Below are 8,302 nucleotides of genomic sequence, written 5' to 3' on the forward strand. Positions count from 1 at the left end.
CATATTCTTAAACATACTGATTTGGATTACTATTTTGAAATGCTCGTTGTAGCACTGAAATCTCGTGGCCTACTTACATTACTGTTATACTTAAACTATAGCTCACCAACCTTTGTGTTGACGTTTTTAAGCATGTTTTTCTCAGGTGCTTAAGGTTGCTTCCGCTGTTGTACTAGTCTTGCTGTAGACAACCCGCTGCTTTAGAGATGTCCCGCATGAACGTTTACTTTTGCATACAAACTTTATTACAATTATTATTTGCTTCTACTTAGTGAAGCATGCTTTTAGGTTGTAAAACATTCGATGTTGGTTATGACATCACTATTTATATGAATGCAAACTTCTTTTGAAATCGCATATAGTACTTAACCTTGTAATGATCCTGTTGTTGATGGTCCGTACATGATGATTTAGTACGGGGCATCATATGGTGAGTCAAGGGTACAAGAAAACTGCAGCAGATGAGTGTGTCTACATTCAGAAGTTTTTTGAAGGAAATTTCGTTGCTCTTCTGCTATATGTTGACGATATTTTGATTGTAGGGAAAGACGCAACGAAGATCAACCAGCTGAAGAAGGAACTCTCGAAGTCTTTTGACATGAAAGACTTAGGACAGGCTCAACAGATTTTGGGAATGCAGATAACTCGAGACAGGAAGAATAAAAGGTTATGGCTATCTCAGGAGAAGTATATTGAACGAGTGCTTTCACGTTTCAATATGAACAATGCCAAACCTGTTAGCATTCCATTAGCCAACCATTTCAAGTTAAGCAAGAGTTCTTGTCCCTCATCCAAGGAAGAGATCGGGGAGATGTCTTCAGTACCATATTCTTCAGCAGTTGGAAGTTTGATGTATGCAATGGTATGTACAAGGCCCGATATTGCTCATGCGGTGGGAACAGTGAGTCGTTTTCTCTCTAACCCCGGAAAAGAGCATTGAAATGCGGTAAAATGGATTCTCAGATATCTTAAAGGTATAATGAAGATATGTCTTTGTTACGGGGGAGCTGATCCAATCTTGGAAGGCTATACAGATGCAGATATGGCTGGAGATCCTGATAGTAGAAAATCTACTTCAGGATTCATTTTACACTTTTACAGGGGGAGCTGTTTCATGGCAGTCAAGACTACAGAAGTGTGTTGCATTATCCACAACTGAAGCAGAGTAAATTGCTGCCGCAGAAGCTGGAAAAGAAATGTTGTGGTTAAAGCGTTATCTACAAGAATTTGGAATCAAGCAAAAGGAATACAAGGTACATTGTGACAATCAGAGTGCTCTAGATTTGAGCAAGAACTCCATGTACCATTCCCGTACAAAACATATTGATATTCGCTATCATTGGATACGCGAGGTAATTGATCGACAACTGTTGAGACTAGTGAAGATCCATACAAAGGAGAATCCTGCGGATATGTTAACAAAGGTGGTGACTCGAGAGAAGTTAGAGTTATGCAGAGACATAACCGGAATGTTTTCTATGGATACGTCTGGAGGGGGAGAATTGACGATTTCCAGCCGTATCTTCTAGATGTCGTCATCTAGATGTTTCCATTCTAGCCGTAATCTAGATTTTTCTAGATATTCAAAGAAACCGGTTGAAGAAGCAAAGTTGGAAACAATTATGGCTAGCCACTTGTTTGACAACTCATATAGAAGTATTCAAATTGGAAACGATTACGGCTAGCCACCCTTTTCTGCGTTCACACCAATCTGCGTTCACACCTTCCACCTCCTCAAATTTTCCTTATAAATAGATGTGTAAGCCTCATTTGTAAATCATTCAGAAAAGTGTAATCACACCTAGTTAGTGTGTGTGAGTTAAAGTGTAATCCTAACCAAGAGTGAATACATCCCTAGAGAGTGGTGAGAATTCCTAGTGTGTTAGTTTGAGAGTTTTTATTCTTGTGAGTAATAGAGTTATTTTCTCTCAAATTTGTGTGTACCAACGTCCAGTCGATCCCCTCTTAATCACATCATCCTAATCGACATCTCATCCCTAACCTTTCTAGGATTTAAACCTTCGCAAAAATAAATACTCCCTCAATTATTTCCTTCTTCTACTCAACCACCAAAGTCATACTAGGGCTTCATGCCCCTTCCTTCCTTTTCGTTTACTCCAATTGAAACAAACAAAAACGTTAATTTCTTTCTTTCGCTCAACAACTACAACAAATAACAAACGGCCACATAACCCTAGGGTTTTCTATTTGAAATTGGTGGTTTGATATTGATGATTTAGCGCTTGGGAAGACGGATTACGGTTAATTGTTTGATTTATCTTCTTCTTTCTTTTTAGGGTTAAAGCCACAAATTGGCTATATACTTTCTCAAATGTCCTGATGTCGCCCATATACCATTTGCGTCTCACTGTCATCTACAAACTTTCAAAAAATGTACCGATATCGCCCACTATACTTTTTTTAATTGTAACGAAAACAATTGACGACGTGACTTTTAAGTAGTCATGACACCTAATTGATACATCAGAATAGAAACTGAAAGTATATGTGCGACGTCAGAACACAACTGAAAGTATATGGTTGACATCAAGACATATAAAATGAAAAAAAGAAAAGTTAAATAATTAACTTTACTGGTCCGGCAGGTAACCGGTAACGAAATGTTGACATTGGTACATTTTTTGAAAGTTTGTAGACGACAGTGGGACGCAAATGGATATATGGGAGACATCGGATCATTTGAGAAAGTATACAACCAATTTGTGATTTTAAACCTTCTTTTTAACGATAACGTTCGATGTTGATGAAAACTTAGGGCTTCTCCATTCCACTGTAAGTATATTTCAATTTTTATTTGGTTGTCTTTCGTCGTCATTTTCCTGCTGCTATGATGATGAACTTCTGTTAATATGATGAGCTTTTGTGCATGGTTTAATTGTGTCTGAGCTGATTAAAATCCGTCATGAACATGATGAATTTTTGGCGGATCTTATAATTCCTCTTCACAAATCATGTTTAAAATCTGGTATGTGTTAGGGAACAAAATGGGAATTCTAATCAAAGTATATTAGGTAATACAATTATAGATTTAAATTCTACTATTAATCATTAATTACATTCTTATTTGATTTTGTTATTTAAAATAAAAGATAGATTTATTTATGGCTGCGCTCTTTGAAGGGGGAAGAAGGTTACCTGCATTAGTAGATTTTCTTAATTTTTGGACGTGAGAAATTTACTCCATCCTCCATTTTGGTCATTGCATTCTGTTTCATTTGTGTTTCTTATGTTATTGGTTGGTTTGTTTTTTTTTTTTTTTTTTTGTAGTGTTTTTATTAATATATAAGCTCATTGTTTTCTCATTTCTGTACAAACATTTTAGACATGTTGAACTATTGGCTTGGATGCCTGGGAATTGTAATGGTTACGCTCACTGTATGCTTATGTAATACAGAGTAATACGTAGATTTCAAACATTTTTTTTTTTTTTTGGGCAAAGAAGAGAATATATTAATTTTCAAACGAACATACAAGGGCCGGACATTTCCCTAAGCCCAAAGCAAACAAACACAACAAACAAAACACAACCACTAATCCATTACTAATTTGGCATCAGCGCACTTCATACACCAAATTCTACCAGCAATTAAAACTGCAGGAGACTTTTTAACTTTCAAAAGCATCAATTTGCATCTAATATAATCTTGAATAATTGCACTAATCTCCTCCTCATTCCTTTTCCTGTTCTTAAAAACTCTAAAGTTTCTTTCTTGCCAAATGTAATACACACAGGCAGCAACCACTAATCGGTTGATTATACTCCAGATGTTGCCAGAATAAGGATATCTAGCCATACTTTTAATTATATCCTCCAATACATCAGGAATACCCTTGAACTGCAACTTTTGCTTCATCTTTATCCATATATTCAAGCTAAAATCACATGTAAAAAACAAATGTCTTATAGAATCTTTAACCTGACCACATAAAGAACACTTTAAAATCTGAGTAGGCATCCATTTTTCCATCCTATCATGAGTGTTCAATCTCTTTAGAGTAGCAAGCCATAGGATAAATGCCTGCTTTGGATCAAACTGCTTAAACCAAATGATATGATGCCAATCAACTTTATTTCTATTATTTCTGAGGTCATTCCACACTTGATGAGTTGAAAACTTGACCACATTTCCACCATTAGTGATCCACAAGTATTCATCGTCAGAATAAATGCTATGTTTAACATGAATATGTGGCTTGATCTTGTCTCTTAACTGCAGCAACTTCTTCCAACCCCAGCTATCATTACAATCTGCTTCCACTTCCCAAATATTTTTATCTTTTAATTTTATAATATTGATCCATTTGCTCCATAAAGAATCAGACTGAGCAAAAATTCTCCATAAGTTTTTTACAACAAGGGTTTCATTCCACTCTTTCAAAGGCTTAAGCCCCAATCCACCTTGATCTTTAGGCATACACACATCCTTCCAGGCAACTTTGGCTCTACCCTTTAAAGACCCATCTTGACACCATAAGAAAGTTTTCAAAATTCTATCAATATCATCAATAACACCACATCTTAAATATATGCAGGTGCATTTTTGTGGATAAGAACGAGTTAATGACCATGTGGTTAGGATGATACCAAGTACAACTAACTGTAAGTAAAAATATGTGTGTGCATATATATATATATATATATATATATATATATATATATATATATATATATATATATATATATATATATTCAACTAACTGTAAGTAAAAATATGTGTGTGTGTATATATATACATAATATGTGTGTGTGTGTGTATATATATATATATATATATATATATATATTCAAGTGGATCAATTGTGATATAAATCTATAAATATAAGAATATGTTATAATGATTGTAAGTTAGTTTGCAGTAGAAATCATCATGCTGACCAAGTTAAGAATTAGTTTGATTACTTTAAGAGTATATACTAACCTAAAATTAAATTATGACTTACAAACATGAGTAGAAATTGCCACCTTAGTAAAAATTGAAACAAAGGAAGATATTGATAGGACATGGGATATAAGTTTTTTACTATATATTCAAGAAATTTAGATGTAGAGCCTGAAAATCATGCTTTCGGGTAATCAAAAGGATTATTGGTCGTATTTGTTGTATTCGAGGATTTGTTATTACTAAAGCATTTGTGCTAATGTTGATGATCCTTATGTAAAGAAAGCTCTTTAAGCTTAGGTGTCAAAAAGGGTCAAGTGACAAAGAAACTTATTGACGAAGATCGTGATCTCACCAAAGATTTTCTGAAATTGACTCCTCCTAAAGCTTCACCTCAGTCACATACGAGTTCAGAAGAAGATTATTCGCCATTTCGCCTTATCAAGTGAGTACTCTTTAAACAGTTTATTAGATTTACTCCGTATTATATTATATTTTTACTTTTGGATTGACTAAATTGTTTGACTTTTTGTGTAGGGTGAAACAAGTGATCCAGTTGAAATAGAATGTTCAAACCAACAAACGATATTTCATACTTTCTTTCCGGCCGCAACGATCCATGGAAACATTAATGGTGAAGCACAAGAACAAGTTGATCTAAGTTTGAAGCTATAGAAGACTTATCTTTTGTGTCTTTATATTAGTTGATGAGGTATTGGGTGTCATTCTAATTGTAGAACGACATTTGGTCCTGTAACGTCAACTCTTCTTATGATGAATAGTTTGGCTATGCCTATCACTTCCAACGCTGAAGGTATGTAAATGAGGTTTATTTTTAATGTGATCTTATTTTTTTTTTTTTTTTTGGTTTTTCAATGTTGAAGAGATTTCATTTTATTTATTACTCCGTAATGTCTCTGTATTTTCCGTATTTAGCTGCTGGTAATTCTCCAGTTGTTTCGTTCCCGACAACTGATGGAACAAGGAGTATAAGTAGTGCAATGTTTTTGAGTGAAATTGGAATTGAATTTGGTTGAGTACTGCATTGATCAAAATTATTGAAAAGTCAACGGAGAAGGAGAAAAATGGGTGGCGAAAAATAAAGTGGATAAAAGTAAGCTAGATTATTACATTATATTTTGATGGGAATTGGTGTGGTTAATTTGTTGGTTTATATGCGGGTTGCAAGAAGGTTTGTATGTACAAAAAATGACAGTAAAACATTACAAATCAATACTTTTAGTTTGTTTCAGCCACACTATTATTTTACTATATGTGTTATGTAATTGTAATTTGTTGTTGGCGACACCTACTGGACCTCCACTGATAGAATTTGATCGCAACAACACAAACGCAAAAACTGGAGAAACAACCGCAAGAAGCACATGCAACCCAACACCAAAAAGGATGCTTTTTCAAACACCCAGTAAGTATACGAAGTCACATATAAAATTTCATAACTGTAAAAGCATAACACGTACATACATCATTGCAGGTGAAGAAAGTAAGGATACAAAGAAAATGGAGGAGTAATAAGAACGTATGGTCCTTTGTTGTCAATCATTTCCAGTCCTACTAACCAAAAACCATATCGGGTAATATAAGAATCGTAGCTATTTTGATCTATTAACTCACTGCAAATACTCCACTCTAGCTCATCGATCATGAGGAGGACTTGGATTACGGGGAAGCCATTCAAAATTTTTTTATGGGGAGGAAGTTAGATAAGAAGATTGATGTCACGGGGTCGGGTAAAATGAGCCCTGAGGCTTTCGCGGCTTTCGATGCTATGATGACGTGTATGGCTGAGAGCGAACCATCTTTGGCTAATCCTATCAAAGCTAGTGAGATTCCACGTGCACCGGTAACTTCTAAAAACCATCATAAGCGAAAGTCAAAATTGGTTCAAGGCGCCGAAAAGAAAAAATTTGGCGTGTTCATAAAAGATATTTGAGTTCGTCTTTATCGGGTTCATGAGTCGTACCATCATTTTGGATTCGTTGATCTTTGATATAGATTGTTAGTATTTGTTAGCGAGTTAGGTTCGAGATCGGTTTAGGTTAGATGAGGCTCGGTATATAGATAGTTCTTTTTTTTAGACGCTTTCTAGGTACGAGCTTCATCGATTTCTTGTATTTCTCGTTGAATTCGTTTTCTGTTAGAAAACGTTTCCGTTTTTTTATAAAAGTATTTGTTATTTTGGCGGGAAAAAAAAAACATACAGAAAGTACAAAGAACCATTGCATTATGCAGGCCGTTTGATGGACAAGATTGAGGGGCTGTTTACTTTATTTCTGATTAAGTCATATATGGATATAGATGACAATATGGATATGTAGTGACTATATCCAGTAATCATTAAATAAGTAGTGTTAGTTTACTTTTTGTGTTGAATAGAATGTCTGAATAATGAAAATGACTATTTTACCCCCAAATTATATAATCAAAATATTCAAATTTTACAACTAGTCGATCCATATGTCAATTCAAAGGTTCACTATATATCTAATTAGATCACTATGTCCGTAGTAACATTAAATGGAAACAAACAACATCCGTAGTAAAAAATCAAAGGAACCATCGACCAAATCAAAACCAATGAGTTTGATATATTGCACTCACAGTACTGACATGATAAAATCAATTCTTCATCCCAATTCATATCTTAAAAGGTAAAATCGAATTTTAATATGTTCTTCATATCTTCATACTTATTTTCTAATATAATCTTTATCTCAATTCTTCTTTCTTAGGAAGTAAGGACCCATTTGTTTTCATTGTTCACTCTGTTTAACAATAAACTACTAAACCAAGAAATAAAAAACAAACAAAAACCAAAATCATTCATTATTAATTGTTACGGAGTAATAATTTCATATAAAGGATTGACAACCCTCCTTTTCTTATACAGATTCTTCTTTTCACAATATATATCCAGTTATCTTTACATACTCTTCCAATTCTTATCCTTCCAATTTTTTTAAACAAGCTAATAACTACAAACAATACAAAGAAGATTCAGTTCGAAACACAAACCGGAAACAAAAGGCTGTAGGAGATCCGATTCATGCAAATACGAAGAAGATTCGGTTAAAAAAAATTAGCGAATTCTGGGTTTTGAAACCCTAGGTTGTGTGATTTGAAACCCTGTTGTGTGATGCGAAACCTTAGCGAATTCAGGTTTCACAAATTGATATTTTGGAGAGCAGTGAATTTAGTTTTACAGATTATTTGGTTGTGTTGGTGGGGTTTCACAAGAAAAAGGTTGAGGGTATTGTGGAGATTAAGATGGCAAGATGGGGAGGACATAGGTTTGGCAGGTGAATCATACTGCTCTTGGCTCAATTAAGTAAAGTGAAAAAGTCCCAAGTAAACAGGTCAAATTGATGACCGAATAAGTC

At 34.4% G+C, this 8,302-nt stretch overlaps 1 long non-coding RNA gene across 2 annotated transcripts; it reads left to right on the forward strand.

The window, feature by feature from the left end:
- Positions 1 to 5,187: 5,187 nt before the first annotated feature.
- Positions 5,188 to 7,100, forward strand: LOC139863588 (uncharacterized). Of its 2 annotated transcripts, XR_011764436.1 has the most exons (5): positions 5,188 to 5,346; positions 5,439 to 5,715; positions 5,838 to 6,015; positions 6,232 to 6,327; positions 6,397 to 7,100. It is a non-coding gene; the product is annotated as an uncharacterized lncRNA (long non-coding RNA). The 2 variants fall into 2 exon arrangements; XR_011764435.1 differs by having other exon boundaries at positions 5,838 to 6,327.
- The last annotated feature ends 1,202 nt before the right edge of the window (positions 7,101 to 8,302 follow it).

This window comes from Rutidosis leptorrhynchoides, chromosome 1 (assembly GCF_046630445.1).
Source record: "Rutidosis leptorrhynchoides isolate AG116_Rl617_1_P2 chromosome 1, CSIRO_AGI_Rlap_v1, whole genome shotgun sequence".
NCBI lineage: Eukaryota > Viridiplantae > Streptophyta > Magnoliopsida > Asterales > Asteraceae > Rutidosis > Rutidosis leptorrhynchoides.